Source organism: Megalobrama amblycephala, linkage group LG2 (genome assembly GCF_018812025.1).
Source record: "Megalobrama amblycephala isolate DHTTF-2021 linkage group LG2, ASM1881202v1, whole genome shotgun sequence".
In the NCBI taxonomy this organism is placed as follows: Eukaryota; Metazoa; Chordata; class Actinopteri; order Cypriniformes; family Xenocyprididae; genus Megalobrama; species Megalobrama amblycephala.
This window is the reverse complement of record NC_063045.1, coordinates 41,024,369-41,043,546: the sequence shown is the minus strand read 5'-3', so window position 1 is coordinate 41,043,546 and position 19,178 is coordinate 41,024,369. Positions and strand designations below refer to the sequence as shown.

The following is a 19,178-nucleotide window of genomic DNA, read 5'->3' as shown; positions in this document are numbered from 1 at the left end:
TTCAAATAGTGCAATTCAACAAGCTTTTTATTTCAAAAACATTTGGCATTATTTTACTTCCATAGTAGTCTCATACCCACCATTTGTCCTATTTCCATTTAGCAAAACTCATTGACATTTATGCATCTGGCAGATGCGTTGGAAAGTGATTTATTGTGCATATACACTTTATGAGCATGTGCGTTCCCTGGGATCTAACCCACGATCACATGATTACATGAGTGCATATTGTTGTATAATGCAATGAACCTGAACCTGAATTATGACGCAGATAAAAGGGTACAATGCATTAAAATGAAAGTTTCCTGTTGTCAATAGGGACGCAACTTTCGTAAACGCCCTAAGGGTCGTATTTCAGGGAAGTGTCAAACAACCTATATGGGTGTATTGGTTGGAGGACAGTTGCACAAATAAAGAAACTTTGCAGGCAGCTTTTTACAGGAAGAAGAGTCAGTGTTGTTCCACTCAATGTTAAAGGCTTCAAACAGTTCACGAGTAGCTGAAAAATGTCTCCTTGTTCATTTGAGTTTAATGTAAGACCAGATGTTCACTATAGGGTTCAAACATAAGCCTGATGGACTTGTTCTCAAGCCACTTCTTGGTTGTCTTTTCAATTTTGGCAGGAGCATTGTCTTGTTGAAAAATAACATCTGATCATTCCTCTTTAGATAACAACTTTTCATTTGTGGGAAGCAAGCCACTCTGCAATATTCTCCTGTACTCTAAAACATTAAATGACTTTTCACAGTCAAGTAGCTCAATACCAGCAGCTAAAAAGGCTCCCCACACAATGACACTTCTTCCTCCATGCTTCACAGTGGTAGAGATGCATTATTATTATTATATTTCTCAGCAGATTTTCGAAGACACCGCTCTGGAGCATCACCATGCAATTCGTGTTTCATTGTGATTCATCACTCCACACACAACTTCCTATATTCTGCCAAGAATCTTGATTCTGTCTTTGATGTTTTTCTGAGACAGCAGTGCCTTTTTAAGTAGTGCATTTGCTAATTTCCCGACCAATAATTTGTGGTTAAGACAATTAAAAGCTTAATGTTTAGCCTTTTTTTGTGTGTGTGTGTAAGGAGTGTAAGCGTGAAGAGTGCTCACAAAAGAGCGCACTTCAAAGCTCGTGCTTTTTCGCATTGAGCAGGAGCCAGACCTGCCTGCTTCAAAGGCGCACTCACAGTCTTATATCACCCTCTGTCTGATAGACACTCCTGACTCTCTCTGCCTTTCCCCTCCAAAGCTATTCAAGCACATGGAGGTGGCATCACCGGCTCATTAGATTGAGTATGAATGCTGTCAGATTTTGTGCGTGGTTTCCCCCCGATGGCCATGGCAACTGCTGCTGTCTTCTCGCCTCTCGCCTGAGTGGATCTTCTCCGAAGGAGGAGAATTTGTTTCTTCATCTTTCAGCCCTTTGTCATTACTAGAGCCAATCAGGCATCTCACACAAGCAATAACACTGTCACTAACACCCAAAGAGGCATTAAAACACCGCGAAATGGTGCATGGAGAAAATTGGATCTTTAGTGGTGTGCGCTGTGTGAACTAACAACAAGGGCAGATAGCTGAGAAACAAAAGAAACTGAAAGCCTCGTTCTCCAAACAAGTGTCTTCGGAATTATACAGTATGTTCCCAGAATCCCGTGTGCAGATTCACCTTGTAATCACCCCGACATAAAAGGTTTATGACTGGTAAAAATCTCTCATCTTTTACGATAACGAAGTACATTCCAGTGTGAGGACGGGTATGAAAGAGACTGTATAAAAATACTTTTTTTTTCTCTCCACGCGTTTCGTTTCTCCGTTTATGTTATGTAGAACTGATGCTTTATGCTTTATCAGTCAGACTTCCATGTCAAGTTCACATTCAGGATTGCTCGTACAGCTGTCATTTGAAGGCACATGGCGACCAGGGCTTCTGGAGTATCTCTGTCCGTTGGCCCCTCTCCCTTGCACTATCCCCTGTGAGGTTATGTAATCGTGTTTCTAGAAAGGGGGGTGAGTGCCAAGTGAAGTCCTCCTGCTGTCAGATTCCTGGCAGGCCTCTGCTCTGCCACACGAGTATGGATGTTACAGTAGTCAGCGTGACCGGCAGCACGTGTTTGTGAGCTTTGAGGTATGTGTGCGGTGCATCGCAAGCCACAGGAGAGCATGAAAATGAGTGGTGATATTTGGTGAGAGTTTCTGTGCTGTGAATGGGGAAGTGTAGTCTTATCATTTTAGCTTGAAGTCAGACAAAATAAGACATTAGTAGGCTTGACATGAAGCTGAGACTTTGGAGAAGATTAGTGATTGCTAAATGACTGTGACTGGTAAGGCGTTAGTTGTAGGTTTTAATTTAGTCAGAGATCTGAGGTTCAGATTCATATTTGGACTTAAAGGGGTGGAAAACTGTCAACATTTACTCACTCTGACTGACATTGTTTCAATTTTTTATGTTTTTGAAAGAAATCTCTTATTCTTACCAAGGCTGCATTTGAAAATTGTTTAAAATACAGTAAAACAATAATATTGTAAAATATTATTACAATTTAAAGTGACTGTTTGTATTTTAACATATTCAAAAATGTAATTTATTCCTGTGATGGCAAAGCTGAATTTTCAGCATCATTACTCCATTCTCCAGTATCACATGATTTGCTGCTCAAGAAAAAAAATCTTATTTTTATATATATATATATATATATATATTTAAAAAGTGTATATTTAATATTTAATAATAGTGTGTGCTGTATGTATGTGTTTTGCTCTGTTCTCCACAAAATCCTCTTTTTTTCAACTGAAAAAAAAAAAAGTCATATGTGTTTTTTTACAACATGAATGAATGGTTTTCATTTTTAGGTTAACTATTCCTTTAAGGAATCTTTAGAGATATATTCTGTTTGAATCTTGTTTGTGTTCAGAGGGAAGTTTGTGCACTCTGGCTTTTTTCTCTGCAACAGGGCTATGCATGATTAAACCTAAATCGGGTCAGTGTCCATCCGCAGAGATGTCAAAGCCTCTCAGCATCTGTGGTGCTTCACATATAAGGTGTATATTTGCTCTCTCTCTCTCTCGCTCTCTGTGAGTGTGTGGGATTTTGAATTTCTCCTTGATTTTCTCATCTCAGCTTTTGAGCCTTGGTGAGAGTGTGGTATAACTGAACTGCTGTCCTCATCACCTGCCTCTGAAACTCAGGGTGTTCACGTCCTGCACAAGTGTGGAAACACCTCTGCCTGTCACACAAACAGGCACGCACATAGGGAGACCAGAGAAGTTGACACCAATAGCAAAGCGAATGGGCGTTTGTTTGTCTTACATTTAGAAACTTAAGAGGAAGAAGGAAATAAAGGAAGAACAGAGCCCTTCATACAAAGACCACCATCAGCAGCAATAAGCAGTAATCTACATCCCAAGACAAGCATGAAGATGATCAAGTGACTTCATTGCATGTGTCTGACCCAGTTCAGCACCACGGATAGTGACAGACCAGTCTTACAAATACAAATCCCTTCTATATCTGTTTCATATTCTTTGTGCATTTAGAAGAAGAAACGTATGTAATTGTCATTTAGGACCCTTGGGCAATTCCGTTAGAAAGTGGGTTTTGGCTGAAGAGCTGAGTATTGGATGCACATTGCAGACTGAATACTGTTTGAACAGTGCTCAGAGAGGGAAAGAGTAGCCCACCTGCTGTTATTTAGTGCCTGGAGACCTTCCTCACAGGGCAGTAAAACTGTTTCCAGAAGCATCAAAGTTTAATGTGGCTAGGGTCTGCTCTGAGGCAAGCAAAACATATTTTTTAGGCACTTGGTATTGAAAAAATTCAATACCAAGGATTTTAAACACCAAGACCTTTAGGATCATAATGTTGCAGATGATTTGCTGTGTTTTTTGTTGTGTATTCCTGAGAGCGATAACCTCAGGTCTCTGGTAAGAAGTCAACCTCGCTGTTTTTCTACTATTTTAGTAGAGTCTTGCCTAGTAAAATAGTAGAGTCTTGTCTGTTGTACAATACTTTTTGAGTTTTAAATATCTGAAAATAAACTTTTTTCAAGGTCAGGCATTTAAGCATAAATAATTTACACCACAGCATTAAAATATTTCAATTAGAGAATGAAAACGCCACAAAGAAGGATTTTCTTACTAAGTATTTTTATCTTGTTTTGTGAAAGTGAGTTTATGCTAAAAAAATAAGAAAAAATATCTGCTAGTAGGGTCAGACTAATGAACAAGATTATTTTTCTGTAAACTATCTTAAGCCATTTTGCTTCTCAAGTAAATGTGTCTTGATTTAAGAATGTTTAGAAATATATTTACTGGAAAACAAGACAAAAATACTTATTTTTTCTTTTAATTCTTTTTTTTTTTTTTTTTTTCAGTGAAAAACAATGAAACATTTGGAATATTTCTTATTAAATTGCCCGGATTTGTATGCCAGATGTTAATCCATAGGACCCAGAGACAAACCCTAGTGAAATGATTTAAATTTCACATTTATGTGAAAGTGAGTGTAACATTTTATTCAGTATATTTTGACAAACATTACTGTTGAGTAAGAATTTTTTTTTTTTTTTTTTTTTTTTTTTTTTAAGAATTTAATACTTTTATTCAGCAAGGAAGTACACATTAAATAGTTTTTAATTTTCTCTTTAATAGTTTTTAATTAACTCTTTTCAATATTGATTTAGAATAAGAAGTGTTATTGAAGCACCAAATTTTCATATGATTTCTGAAGGATCATATGACACTGAAAACTGGAATAATGGCTGCTGAAAATTCAACTTTGCCATCACAGGAATAAATTACATTTTAAAATATATTTAAAAAAAAATCTAATCAAAAATGAGACTTCTTTCAAAAAAAATAAAAATAAATAAATTATTACTGATCCTTTGAGCGATATATGTAAATGATGGGGACATGAAAATGTACTTCATAACATGAATGACCCAGTAAATGTTAAATCTATTACATCCCCTGTGAAAGAGGGCTCGCATATCCCTTACTGAATTTGGCTTGTTTTTCCAAGAGGCTTTAGAAGATCATATAATTATATTCAATCTCTTCAGCCCAGTTGAGCTATAGCAGCACCAGGAGAGCCTGTGTCAAAAGTGAATTCACCAATGTAATAGAACTTTGCTGGTGTCCTTTATCCCGTCTTTCACTTTTTTCTTTCCAGTCTTTCCCTCACTGATGTACTAGCAAATGTCATTGCCCAGGGAGGAATTTGAAATTTAACGGGTAGAAAGAAAAAAATCTCTATACCAAACGGTTTGTATTCAGTTCTTGTTTGACACAGCAGGTTCAAATAAGAGACAGAGTTTTGGCTTCTCTTTCAGGTTTCAGGTTTACTTGATGATAGGTTCACAGCAATATCTGTTCTCAGGACGGCAGCCTCTTTTAAACATTTTGAAAGATGCTTGGATTGGAATGCATGGAACAAAAATATGTCCACACTTTCTGTATCCGTCCAATTTAACAGATGCATCCCTGCTACTCACTGGACCATGATGTTGTTGTCTCAGGATGTATCATTCAGCAGACACTTTAAACCAAAGGTCTTGCAGTTGAATTGTTGCAGTGACAGTGTCAGTTGTCTTGGAGCCACTCACGACCTTGCTTTTTTTTTTCAGTTCATGGTCACTTTTTTCACCCTATTTCAACTACAATGCCATACAAATGCACCCATAATAAAGCATGCTAAATTACACAAGAGCTAAACTGATTCTGAAGGGTTTCACAGCTTTGCAAACTTTACTTTGCTCTCTAGGCAAATGCTCTCTTTTACATGCTGCATGCTGACTTTACCTTGGCATGAGATAAAATAGCAAAACCCTGGACAGGCAGGCTGAGGCAAACCCATCCCTTCTGATTTCACAAACCAGAGACCCAGCAAAATAAAGTGCTGCATGTCAAGATTTTGAGATCCATTTATGCATGCGTACATTGGGGCATGATCTGATCACTTTACTTTAATGAAATCCATCGTTCTACCCCCTACAACCAGTGATAATGCAAATAATAATGCAAAGCTCTGGACTAAATCATTTGATCATTGGGAACTGTGGGCTGAGGCACACAATCTGAATTTCATGAACCCTAATTTTGATCTGATCAAAGATTGCATGCCTGAAGCATTTTAAACCCTTTAAAGCTTTACATTTACATCAGCATGAAATAAAAATCCACACGGTTCAGAAAAAAGAAGCAGCAAGCCCAGTGAAAACGTAATACATATCTTCCCACAAAAATTTTCACCACAGCTGGAGAAGATGAACCTTTGTGATGTGTATTCTGCTGTTTGCAGTTACATAACATAATCTGAGACATTTTATTTACATTACTCTATGACTCATCTGATTCACTTTGAAGGAGTCAAAGGTCAACATTCTGACATTTTGACAGAGGCCTTCAACGAGGATATTGTTTTTTATGTGGCTGTTCAGAGGGCTGAATGATGTAATAGTGTTTCGCTGGAAGGAACTGAGGTTCAGAGTGGGCTGAATGATCACGGGGTGGATCGTAGAGAAGCAGCCGGTGTGGTTTGACACAAGTGGGATATAGTCTTTTTCAATTTGTGTTGGCAGAATGATGTGAAACGCATGCAGCAGTTATACTTTGAGAGGAATACAACAAATTCCAGAGTAGGAAGAGGAAGATTTTGAATGACATGAGCCTCTTTGTGTAGTACATACTTTGTGTACAGTATATGTTATTTAAAGGGGTGGTTCAATGCGATTTTTACTTTTTTAACTTTAGTTAGTGTGTAATGTTGCTGCTTGAGCATAAACAGTATCTGCAAAGTTACATTCCTGAAAGTTCAATGCAAACAGAGATACTGTCTTTTAAAGTTATGGCATTTTAATGCCTACAAAAATGACTGGTTTGGACTACAACAAGCTTCTTCTCGGGTTGGTGACGTCATAAACCCTGCAAAACACGCCCCCGGGAACACGCAACAAAGTGGGCGAGGCCATGTGGCGTAGCATAATGAAAGCGGAAGAGTTGTGTACACCAGAAGCAAGCGGCGCAACGCGTGAAATTAAACGCATTGCGTTCAAATTCTGGGCTATTAGTATGATGTTTACTTACATTACGCCACATTAAGCGTATTAGAATGTCCCGAAAATGGGACAAAATGGCGCTTCATTTCACATCCGTTTTCCACGCTGGTCAGTATATGCAGATAGTTTCATAACACAGCCAGCGTTCACCATTCTAATATGTTTTTAACTGTATAATATAAATTTTAACATCTTCCTCCACTATTTCCCAGTCTCTACTGTACTGACGGTGACCTAAAGTCCCAGAATGCAATGCGTCGCTGACGTCACGTTCCCAGACTCTATAGATAATATAACCCATTATAATCTGTGATATTTTCTACACTGGATGCGGTGCGGAAAACAGCTTCCAGAATCTACACAAGTTTAATGCTGGATTTGCACAAAGGCTGTCCCACTTTAAAAGCAGAAGCTGCTGTTTATTGGCTTCAAACTGTAAGTACGTTTTATTGTTTGTACATGTCTTTTAAACGTATAGTTCTGTTGCTATTTTTGGTTGCATCAAGGACATATACAAAGACTAGAGCAACTCGTTTTTGCTTCCCTAGCCAGTTAGCTAAATTCTAGTGCATTCTTCTCCAACAAACGTCTATGTTCATAGACAAACAGTTGTTCATGCTATAAATTAAACGCTACCTTTACAAAAATGCTACTACTCAGCCATGTATTCGGCTACAGTAAAGCTTTAATCAGGATAAAACTGTACATTGAAAGCTAACAAACAGCAGTGACAGAATATCTAAACACTTTGACACAAATACAAAATGAAATACCATTCATAAACGTCCTTTAAAAGCCATGATTGCAGAGGTTCTGCTTTACCCTCTTCATTTGGGTCTGATTTGGCTCAATTTGATACAGCAATATCGACGCCATTATTTACATTTTCACAGAAGAACAACTAAAATGGTAAGGGGCGTGGCGTTTCCGGACGCTTCAGCGAATCACGATAGAGTACCTCAGGGATGACGTGTTTTTGTAGGCCAACCCGGAAGTTAGCGTCGCACGGGTTCCCTCGATTGAAAGCCTATGCATTTTTCCCATAGACTTTTGAAAAATCGCAGAAAATAAGCTCTGTGTTTAACAAAGTGTTACACTTACACGTTGTGTCTATCAAGATAATCTTTACAAGTTAACACAACATTTAAACATTTTGAAGCCTAAATAAAGTCGTCAGATATAAAAGGCTAACAGTAGGCTATAAACGCACTACAGCACACCATGGTCGAGGATCAACGTCGTCACCACCAAGCTTCCTCAAACTTTATTTAAAAACATGCTCGCTGATTATGATCTGCGCTGTATATGAATACTTATCCACTTTTTCATGAGAAATGCTGTCCAAATGTCCTGTTTGTCATGATGACGTTTAAAGTCCCCACCAAAGGAAGTAGTCCCTTTAGCAATTTGTTAGCAACCGCCATTTTTAAGACACAATAAAGGTTTAAAAAAATCACAAGCAGGTTATAACTGTTGTGTTTTATGTCATAGATCAAAACGTGAAAATATGTAGAGGCTTTGATAACCACAGACCTTATTTCAGGTGATTTAGCAAAAACCCATTCAAAAAACCCATAGACTTTACTGCGTTGGAACCGGAAGCCCTAAAATGCTAACTCGCTTCCGGGTTCTGCCTACAAAAATGCGTCATCCCTGAGGTACTCTATTGCTCTGCATACACTGGGCCAGCTAACCAATCTGAGCACATTGCGTATTTTGGAGGGAGCGGCTTCATAGAAGCAGGAAGTCAAACGAGCCGTTCATATGACAATGGATACAGAGGTGTAGAATAAAGGTAAAACATATGAAAAATATGGCTTTTTTAAAAAAACGAAGCATTAAGACGTGTTAAACTGCGCCCCAAAAACACAATCAAGCCTAGAAAAAAACCCACTGAACCACCCCTTTAATGGATATTATACAATCAGATAGTTATCGCAAAGTAAACCCATAAAGGGTGATCAGGTATGAGCAATTACATGAGATTTTTTTTGGGCATAATGGCTTACTGAAAATTATCCTGGTTATTTATGACCAATTAACACTTTCCCTGCTATTGGCAGAATTTTCCAGCAGTCCATGTTTTCATTGTTGCGCTATTAAGCATCTTTGAAAATAGTACAGAATCTCTAGGTCCAAAAACAAGTGAAGAATTAGCAGAAACAACAATGGATAAAAGCATTGCTTACACATTGTTTACGTTTTTTGTAAAATAACGTGATCATCAAACATTAAACTTACTAAGTTTTTTTCTGGTCGAGTAGTAGTCATTCATTTTAAGTGATTAGTCAACTAATTTCATGTTTATTAATAAACCATATAAATCATAATAATGAGCCTTTAATGCCTGCATAGCCTAATCAGCGCTTAAGCACACGCATGAAGCTTGCCACAGAGCACCGGCAGAAGTAATGATTATGAATGCAACAAGGGAAAAAAGCAAGGAGATTGCGTTAACATTTGAATAATTAATTTATAAACTAGTGTTTTCTGTATTTTCAGCTGCATTGATGATGTTGACAATGCTGACTCGTCATCTCCGCAGTAGTGCACACATCTATATGCAGTTTCATATGGATTACATAGCCTGAGAAGTTTTCCAGTTGAATTGGTTCATTTGAATACACTTAGATACATTTTTCATTTAAAAGTATACATTTCGCTTTCTATAGATACATTTTTCATGTCTGTGAGGAAAGTTTACATGGAGTTCGGTTCTTTGTATTTTTTGCTCAAGTTCACGGAGAGAGATGGCAGAAAGCACACCCTGTCTGCTTTCATTATTTTACAAAAGCACAATGTATTGTTGTTATTGTGAGTGCAAGCAAATAAAAGTAGACACTTCACAAAAGATGTATTACTCTTATTTGTATGACCAAAAATGAGTATTTTAAGTGCAAGTGATCACACCGGTGTTAGCTGTCATGCAGTAAGTGCGCTACTATTCAGCTACCATACTCTGGACAAACATTTGAATAGCACACATTTTCCTAGGTTAAGGTTAAAACCACATAGACCAGCTGTTAACGATCTGTCCATCAAAGACTACGAGACTTACTGTGGATTTTTTTTTTCTGCGACTAAGTGACTAAACAATTTTGGCCTCTTCTCTTTTTGTTACGTTAAAGAGCTATGTCTACCTGATCTTACCCTTTAATTTAGTTTTGTTGGTGTAACCTAACATATTTAGGTTGATTGAGTAATGTTAAATAACATTTTTTATTTGAATAATTAAGATGTTACCTCATGGAGCACATTTTGTAGGCAACCATTTTTTTTTCAGTGCAGCTTTTTGTTGAAAATTTTGCTTTTTTATTAAACGTACAAAGTATTGATAAAAAAGAATGCATGAAGATAGACTAAAATGTTTTCTTTCTTTTGATATACTGTATTGTATGTTCAAATATTCAAACAACAAAATATTCTGGGGCCATGGAAATTTTGTGAAAATGACCAAAATTGTGCTGGCAACTTTTTTAAAAAACGCTGATGGGGAGTTAATAAAATGAATTGATGTGAATTAACAGTAGAGTATGGAAGCTTGTTTCTGCCACTGAATAAAAAATAAAAAAGGTGTAATTGTGACTTTTTATCTTGCAATTCTGACTTTTTTCTCAGAATTGCAATATAAACTCGCAATTGCAAGTTAAAAAGTCAAAATTTGTTAGATAAAGTCGCAATCGCGTGTTATAAAGTCAGAATTGCAAGATATAAACTCAATTGTGAGTTATAAAGTCAGAATGGTGTGATATGAAGTCACAATTGCAGGTTATAAAGTCAAAATAGATATAAACTGGTATAAACGGGGGGAAATGAGAATGTGGGGGCACCGCAATGCAACTGCAAAGGGAACTTTCACTTTCGCAATCAAAGGGGCAGGGGCTCAAGCCCCCCTGTGCACGCCACTTACATGGAGTACCTCTTGGACCAAGAAAGAAAAGTAGCTGAGTAAATTTATTACTGCCACCGAATAAAAAATAAAAAAGGTGTAATTGTGACTTTTTATCTTGCAATTCTGACTTTTTTCTCAGAATTGCAATATAAACTCGCAATTGCAAGTTAAAAAGTCAGAATTTGTTAGATAAAGTCGCAGTCGCGTGTTATAAAGTCAGAATTGCAAGATATAAACTCAATTGTGAGTTATAAAGTCAGAATGGTGTGATATGAAGTCACAATTGCAGGTTATAAAGTCAAAATAGATATAAACTGGTATAAACGGGGGGAAATGAGAATGTGGGTGCACCGCAATGCAACTGCAAAGGGAACTTTCACTTTCGCAATCAAAGGGGCAGGGGCTCAAGCCCCCCTGTGCACGCCACTTACATGGAGTACCTCTTGGACCAAGAAAGAAAAGTAGCTGAGTAAATTTATTACAGCCTCTAAAAAATTTTTTAAAAAGTTAAAATTCCCTAATATTTCCAGGTTTTCCATGAGATATTATAACTGACAATTGTGAGTTTAAATCACGCAATTCTGAGAAAAGAAGTCTCTTTTTTTATTTAGTGGTGGAAACAAGCTTCCATAATAGATAGTATAATTATAGTATAATAGTTAATTTTATGAACTGATCATGAAATAAGCAGATTCATATTAAATAAGCTACTTCTAATAAAAAAAAACACAATAATAATAAAAAATTCAACTACTATAATATCTACTCTGTAAAAAAAATCCCAGTAAAATTTACGGTAAAAAAACGGCAGCTGTGGTTGCCAGAACTTTACCGTAAAAAACACAGTAGCAATGTAAAAAAAAATCTGTTAAATTTACGGTAAGATAATATATTTCATTAACTGATATAATGTTAATTTACCAACCTAATAAAGTACTAATATCTGTTTTTTACCTTTATAATACACTGACAGTCACCAAACACAGTGGTGATAAGAGTCACATGATGAATCAAAGTTCATCATAAGCAGCTTTTCCACAAGCTGTGGAAGACAATACTAACATATAGAAGGTGCACACAGTGTCATTCACACACACACTAAACACCATCATGGTAACATGCATGAAATTTTAAAAATGCAATAAACATTAATTTAACAACATTAGATGTAACATAAAACCCTAATGTACATAACTGATTAGAAAAAAATGAGAAAAACTAAGAAGAAACAGAGTTATTTCACCGAAAATATATCAAATGTGAAGTGTCACACAGGGAATTGTGGGAATGTCAATTTACGGTTTTTCACTGTAAATTTTTACAATGAATTGTTATTTTTCACCTCCAAAAACTGTGAATTTAACGGTATTTTACCGTAAAATTACATTACATGTACCGTTAGATCTATTACAGTTATTCACCGTATATAGTACGGAAACTTTCTGTAAACCAATTGACAGTTTTTCACCGCAGCATTTTTACAGTCTTTTACTGTTAAAATCACGGTCATTTTTTACTGTTATTTCATGTCAGTTTATTTCATTAATTGGCAATGAAATAAGATGATGATGGTTGTATTATGTGAGGAGACTGCAGAGAGACATTCATGCCATGCCATTTGTTTAATGAATAGCAATCTTTAGCATTGCATATGCTGTATAAAGATAATACTATATATAGGTAGTAATAGCGTCACAGAGACACCACATGACATTCGCATCCTTTGAAAGAGAAGGGGAGCTGTTTGAAGCTGCAGTGGCCATGGCTCAAGGGCACAATAGTAGTGCTTGTCATTTGGTTCTACTGAGACTGCATGCTTCCGGGTACCAATTAAGATTAGCCCTTGGTGCTGTATTTGGGCCTCAGTCCAGTTTTTTATCATTCCTAGTTCACATATTCCCAAAGACTGAACTCCTGCCACAATTTGAAATCCGTAAAAATACAACAAAAAAACATGTCACCATCCTCATCTGCATATCCCAAAAGTTGCAAAAGCTCTATAATGTGATTTCCATATTTTACCTAGTATGAAATGACCTTGTGAATATATCACTCCAAAGGAACAGAAAAGTGGTTCCTCTGTAATTTGCCTTGACCTGAGTCTTTCACCCTGCTGCATGTTATAATATATGTATAAAAAATGAAACTGCTGTGCTGAGTATAATTCCCTATGAGGTTAATATTGATAAGTGCTTTAAACTTTCAGGATCAAGGTTTATACTTTAACATTTAACATATACATTTAATGCTACATATTTTAATAAAATGTTGTGATCAGGGCCCGTATTTATTAAGCGTCTCAAAATGCCATTTTAGTCTTAAGTGCTGAGAATTCATGAAATTTACTTTAAAACTTAAGCATAAAAGCAAGTTGTCAAATTTCTTAAAGCTAAGAATCACTCTTACTCTCCCAGTTATTTAAGACAGCTCAAGAGGTCTCTTAAGTGGTTAGGAGTTGCCAGTAGGGACTTGTGATTGCACTGAGGAGACAGAGACATGCACAAATCTTTCAGAATGTTTTTCAAATGTTTGACGACGAGCAGTTAATCAAACGGTATCGTTTGGACAGAGGCATCATCTTTGTCAGCGCTGATTAATGTTGGGCTGAATTGTTTGACTAAGGGGCCATTCACATATCGCTTTTGCATACACAAATTCGTTATTTCAAATGTCGTCATATTAGAAGCAACGCGCATGTGATGCGGTGCTTGTTTTTTCCAGGCGCGCCTATGCCGCGCGATCTCAACTTTTGAGAAGGCCGCAAGTGCATTGCAGGTCATGTGACAAGAACCAACTGATCAGCTTCAGCCTTTTCGTAACAAAACATTGAAAGCTCAGTTAAACAGCTGATCATAGCTGTACAGGGTGGGTTTTTATTTCTCATCTCCATAAATATATCTAGTAGTAAAGCTAATGCAAGGGCTTGAAATCAATTAATCCTTTGCTGATACTTCCTCGTCATCGTGGAGAGCGCAATTCATGGTTGCTAAAAATCTAGGATATCGACCTTATTCCTATGCCCCATGACGCTTTGAGTGAAGTAACTTCCGTTAAGCTGTAAACAGTCAGTGATAGACTCGCTCTATGAACGCAATAATGCATTTTTTTTAAAACTGGGTACAATGGGATGACATTATTCTACTCACCCTTCAATCAACTAACACTGAAAGGAATGGTAAAACAAACTTGGCTTGCTGTCCTCGAAGGAGGCTCGAACCTGAGGCTCGGCTTGAGCTCCAAGTTAAACCCCCTTATAACAGTATTGCACAGAGGGAGAATAAGAGAAATAGAGGAGGAGATGGGGAGGAGCAGGGATGCTGGAAGCATTGCAATGGGGTGACGCAGTGACTGCCTCTTATATACGCTCGCAATGATGATTGACAGGACTGAATGTTTAGGCTCCTCCCGAACCTACAGTACATTTGGAACTACATTTAAAAGTGTAAAAGCATCAACAAGATACTTTCAGTAGTAAAAGCGTGATTCTTTCCACAGCAATAACGGACGGGTTAAATAAAACTGTAGTGATATATATCTGTATTATGTAATGTACGTTGCCTTAATAAAAACCGTTCATGAACTTCAGCATTGCGTGATACTATTTCAAAGTGATTCCCATCATTTTTACAGATAATAATTGTATTTACCTGTGAAAATAAAACTTTAAAGAGACGTGAGGATTTGAGGAGAAAAACTAGAGATTCTTTGTGCATTCCAGTGAATTATTAATGGGATATATCGTAAATTATATTTGGAGAACAGACCACAAATGTGCAGTATATGTTGTCCTTTTTTCGTACTATTACAACAGAAGGCAAATGGACAAATGAAATTAATCACAAGGATAGAAATCAGCAAATAAAAAGATCTCTTGCCATAGATATTCTTCTTATAACATGTCATGTTAAAATACTAAGTGTTATGTTATTCTCATGATGTCTGAAAATAAATCATGAAAGAAAAATTGAAAGCCCATTCAGTCAAACTAATGCATAAGCTTTATTTATAGGGCAACCTTATGATTTAAAACGATTCCTTTCAGTCTTTTTAAAAGGAAGTTCCCCAAAGCGGAAGTGGAACCCATAATTCAAAACGCAGTAGGCTCGTCAGAAATAAGGTGGATATATAGACAGATCAGTTAACAGCCCACCGGTTTACAATTTGCAATTAAAACATGGTGGAAAACGTGTTTATCTTTCATTTCCAATGTGTATATCATAATGTATTCTCTTGAAAATTCTTTATTGTCAAATGTGTGTTGAATGTAAACTCTTAGGAATTTCACCATTCAATGTGAATTTATCTGAGAATATTCTCAAAGAAGGAAATCTATTCAGTGATTGGTCCATATGCCTATGTCATCATCCAAAATCCCGTTAGTGGCACAGCAAAGTGTCGTGAATTATCTCTAAGACTGACACTTAAGATTTAGTCCTACACTTTACTTAAATTACAACTGAGATGCTTGATAACTAACTTTTAAGCGTAGCTTTGAGCCAAGAATTTTTTTACTCTTAAGTCAATTCTTAGCAGTGTTCTTGTGAGTAATTCTCAGAGGCTTGATAAATATGGGCTCAGGTCATTTTTATCTCAGGAAGTAGCTTTTGAGTAGTAAAGCAGATCGTTCATCATTCGAGTTCTCTTGTTGCATTCTGCACAGTACCACACCCACTAACATCTAAATGGGAACAAAGTTGTAATTTTTATCTTATTTTTGTTATTTTATATTTGCTGATATGATACTTTGAAAGCAGTGGGTAATGTGTTGCTCATGCTTATGACATATGAGCTGTAGGTAACTCAGGTTTGAATCTGGTCTGCTTAATTCCTGATGCTGTCTTTACTCCTCTAATTCCTCTAATGATGAACATTTAATAGTGTGTGTAAGAACGGTTTGGCCCGATAGTGGCTTACGTGTTACTAGCATGCTTTTCGAATTTTCTATCATGTAGGTAAATGTTGTCAACACATTTGTAGCTCTTTTTAACTTGTTGGTAGCATGTTTCTAGCATGATTTAACACATTGGTAACATGTTTTAGCTTTCTCAAGCCAACAAAATAATATAGTCGCTGTCAATAACATTATCAACACCAAGGTTCTGATTTCATTTTCAGTAAGATTTTCTGTTTTTTTTTTTTTTTTTTTTTTTTTACTTGGTGCTTAATCATATGCTTTAGAGAAGTCACATGTGGTATCAGCTTTTATCAATTATGAGTAACAGCGCAGATGCTGTGCTAATGAGCTCATAAATGAGGCTGCATGTGAAGCTCCTCAAGGTCATCCTCCTCCATTAGTAATTACACTTCTTGAACTCAAGTGGAATTGAGCTCGAAGTGAACCATAAGCCACACTCAGCTAGAACAGGAGAAGTTCAATTTCCTCTAATTACGCATGGATTACCTTTCACTCTCTGAAAGAAGTTTTATTTTGGGCAAAATCTTTCATAGTTAAGTTTTTCTCTTGGGCTTAATAAGAGGAACATGAAGCATGTTAGAGCACAAATCAGTTCTGCTCACCCTTTTTCACCTTTCAATTAGCTTACTTTATATATATATATATATATATATATATATATATATATATATATATATATTTGTTAAAGAAGATAGTACCTTTATTCAGCAAGGATACATTGAAATGATCAAAAGTAACAGTAATGACAAATACATTGTTTCAAATAAACTTTCTATTCTTCAAATAATAACACATTTCCCATAAAACAGCGAATTTTTAAATGAATATTACTGTTTGATCAAATAAATGCAGTCAGGGCAAAAGAGACTTGAAAGAAGTTAAAGGGTTAGTTCACCCAAAAATGAAATTTCTGTCATTAATTACTCATGTCGTTCCAAACCAGTAAGACCTTCTTTCATGTTCGGAACACAAATTAAGACATTTTTGATGACATCCAAGAGTTTTTTTTTTTTTAATCCTTAAGCGAAAAGTAGTAAAAACAGTTACATGACTGCAATGGTTCAACCTGTAAAGTCAATTCTGAGAATTCTTTCTAAACACATTATAAATGTTACAAATGTATTGCTGAAACACATTACAAAGACTGTGAATTGTGTAATGCTTAACTGTGAAGTTAGAGCGTTAAACAGATTTTCACCAAGTCTCTGTTCAGGATTTTTTGGGTGGAGCTAAAACGGGGGTCCGATGATGCACTGGAGCCGCCGAGCATGGCCCCGCCCCTAACACTATATAACTGTCGATGACGCACCGAGCGTGGTGCTGCCTCTAACTCTACAGCGGCTCACTCACTCAATCTCGAATGTCATTACAGTTATACAGCCCTGTGCACATTTAGCTAGTATCTCTAAAGTGATATTGTTCTAACTTCATTCAAACTTTCATCAGACAGCTGGGATTCACAGATAATCCGCTGTTTTTGGTGAATGTGACTGAACAGACCTCGGCCCCCCTCCCGCCTCGGCCTTCCCACCGTCCCACCGACAACCGATGATATGATATGGAGCCGGACAGAGTCTCTCCCGTCCCGGCCTTCATCCTCCCGTCTCGCATCTGTCGACTCGACAACAGTCGGCAGTTCGTGCCCACCAATGAGTGTAAGTGGACAGCGGACAAGCCCCCAGTGTTTGAGAGTAGAGAGCGCTGCCTATTTCGAGATTTTGATAACTTATTCATTTACTTGCAGATTTTTTGAATCATTCTGTGGTGTGACAAACTCAGAACACATACTTTAAAATGACTTTACAGGGACTTTAATGTCTGAAGCAATGAGAATACTTTTTGTGCGCAAAAACAAAACAAAAATAATGAATTTATTCAACAAATTTGTCTCTCCCCTGTCATTCTTCTTTAGATGCTTGGCATTCTGACATAGCACTGCGTCAACTTTGTACAAGTCTGACAAGGTAGAGAAGAAACTGTTGAATAAAGTCATTATTTTTCAGTCACGTCGATTATTTCAACAATGTCTTTAATACCTTTCTGGACCTTGAATGACGGTAATTACATTGCTTTCTATGGGGGATAAAAAAAACCTTGGATTTCATCAAAAAATATTTTAATTTGTGATCTGAAGATGAAAGAAGGTCTTACTGGTTTGGAACGACATGAGGGTGAGTACTTAATGACAGAAATTACATTTTTGGGTGAACTAACCCTTTAAAACATTAAAAAAAATTAATAAATTGTACGGTAGTGAATATATGGTGTGGTATATGAATTTGCATTTGTCAGTTTATATAAACGTACTCTTTCTCACTAGTTGTTTGTGTTGTTAACTTTAAATGACAGCTGTGTAAATGTGAATTGTTGTCATCCACACTGTGACATGGCTGGAGTTTGGTTTCAGCACCACGGACAGCACAATTAAATGCTTCAAGCCTAAAGAATGGAAGACAGAAAGCTGTTTGAAAAGCAAACAGGATTTGCTTGTATCAGTCAGAAAGGACTGCATGGATTTCTGCTGATGATTTGGCTTCATTCTCTGTTTACGCTCTACTGACCTTTTGGTTTTTCCAAGGGTTAATTTTATTATTACATTCATGATTACACCCTTCAGGGTTTTTTTTTTTTTTTTTTTTTTTTTTTTTTTTTTTTTTTTTTAATATAAGGAATTAATTATACTATTGATTTAATTTCTTTTTAAGAAAATATCAGATTAGCCATTTATATGAAGGACGCACTACTGCACTGTACTGGCTCTCTTTCCCTTTTATTCTGTTGATTTGTGTGGTCATTCATTCCCAAGAGTTCCTATACCTGTCTAGATGAACTGCCTGGACACAATGAAGGATTTCCTCAGTGGCAATTGGTAAGAAATGGCAGGGTCGAGATTTATTATTGTTCTTGGCATGGCTTCAGAAAATCTTTTTGCAAAGGTTGTCCAGATCTGTAAGGAAAAGCCAAAAAGGCCAAAAGTCTTGTGGGCATGTTCAAGCATGAGTGTTGTTGTCTCTTACAGCTGTAGCTCTTCTTTTTTGTGACAGGTGAGCAGGGCATGCATGTATCATTTTATACTGTACTCTGAGGGTTTCATAGCCCTGTGTGACCCTGTTCAAGTGCTTTTATAATGAGCCTTAGACATAACAACCCTTTCCTTCTGTTCTGTCTCCACAACTTTTCCTCAGATTCCTCTGTCAGCTGTTCCGTCACATTTTAACTGTTCCAAATAGGAAACGACAAAGACATTTCTCCTCATCTTCCTTTCCCTTCCTTTCCCTAATTGCTTTTCTTTTCTCATTCTCATTCATCCCAT

General features: G+C 36.7%; 1 protein-coding gene across 1 annotated transcript in view; it reads left to right on the top strand.

Moving 5' to 3' along the window:
• The window catches only part of mtnr1bb (melatonin receptor 1Bb), a 39,441-nt gene that overhangs the window by 12,746 nt on the left and 7,517 nt on the right, over positions 1-19,178 (top strand). The gene's annotated exons all lie outside the window — the stretch shown is intronic.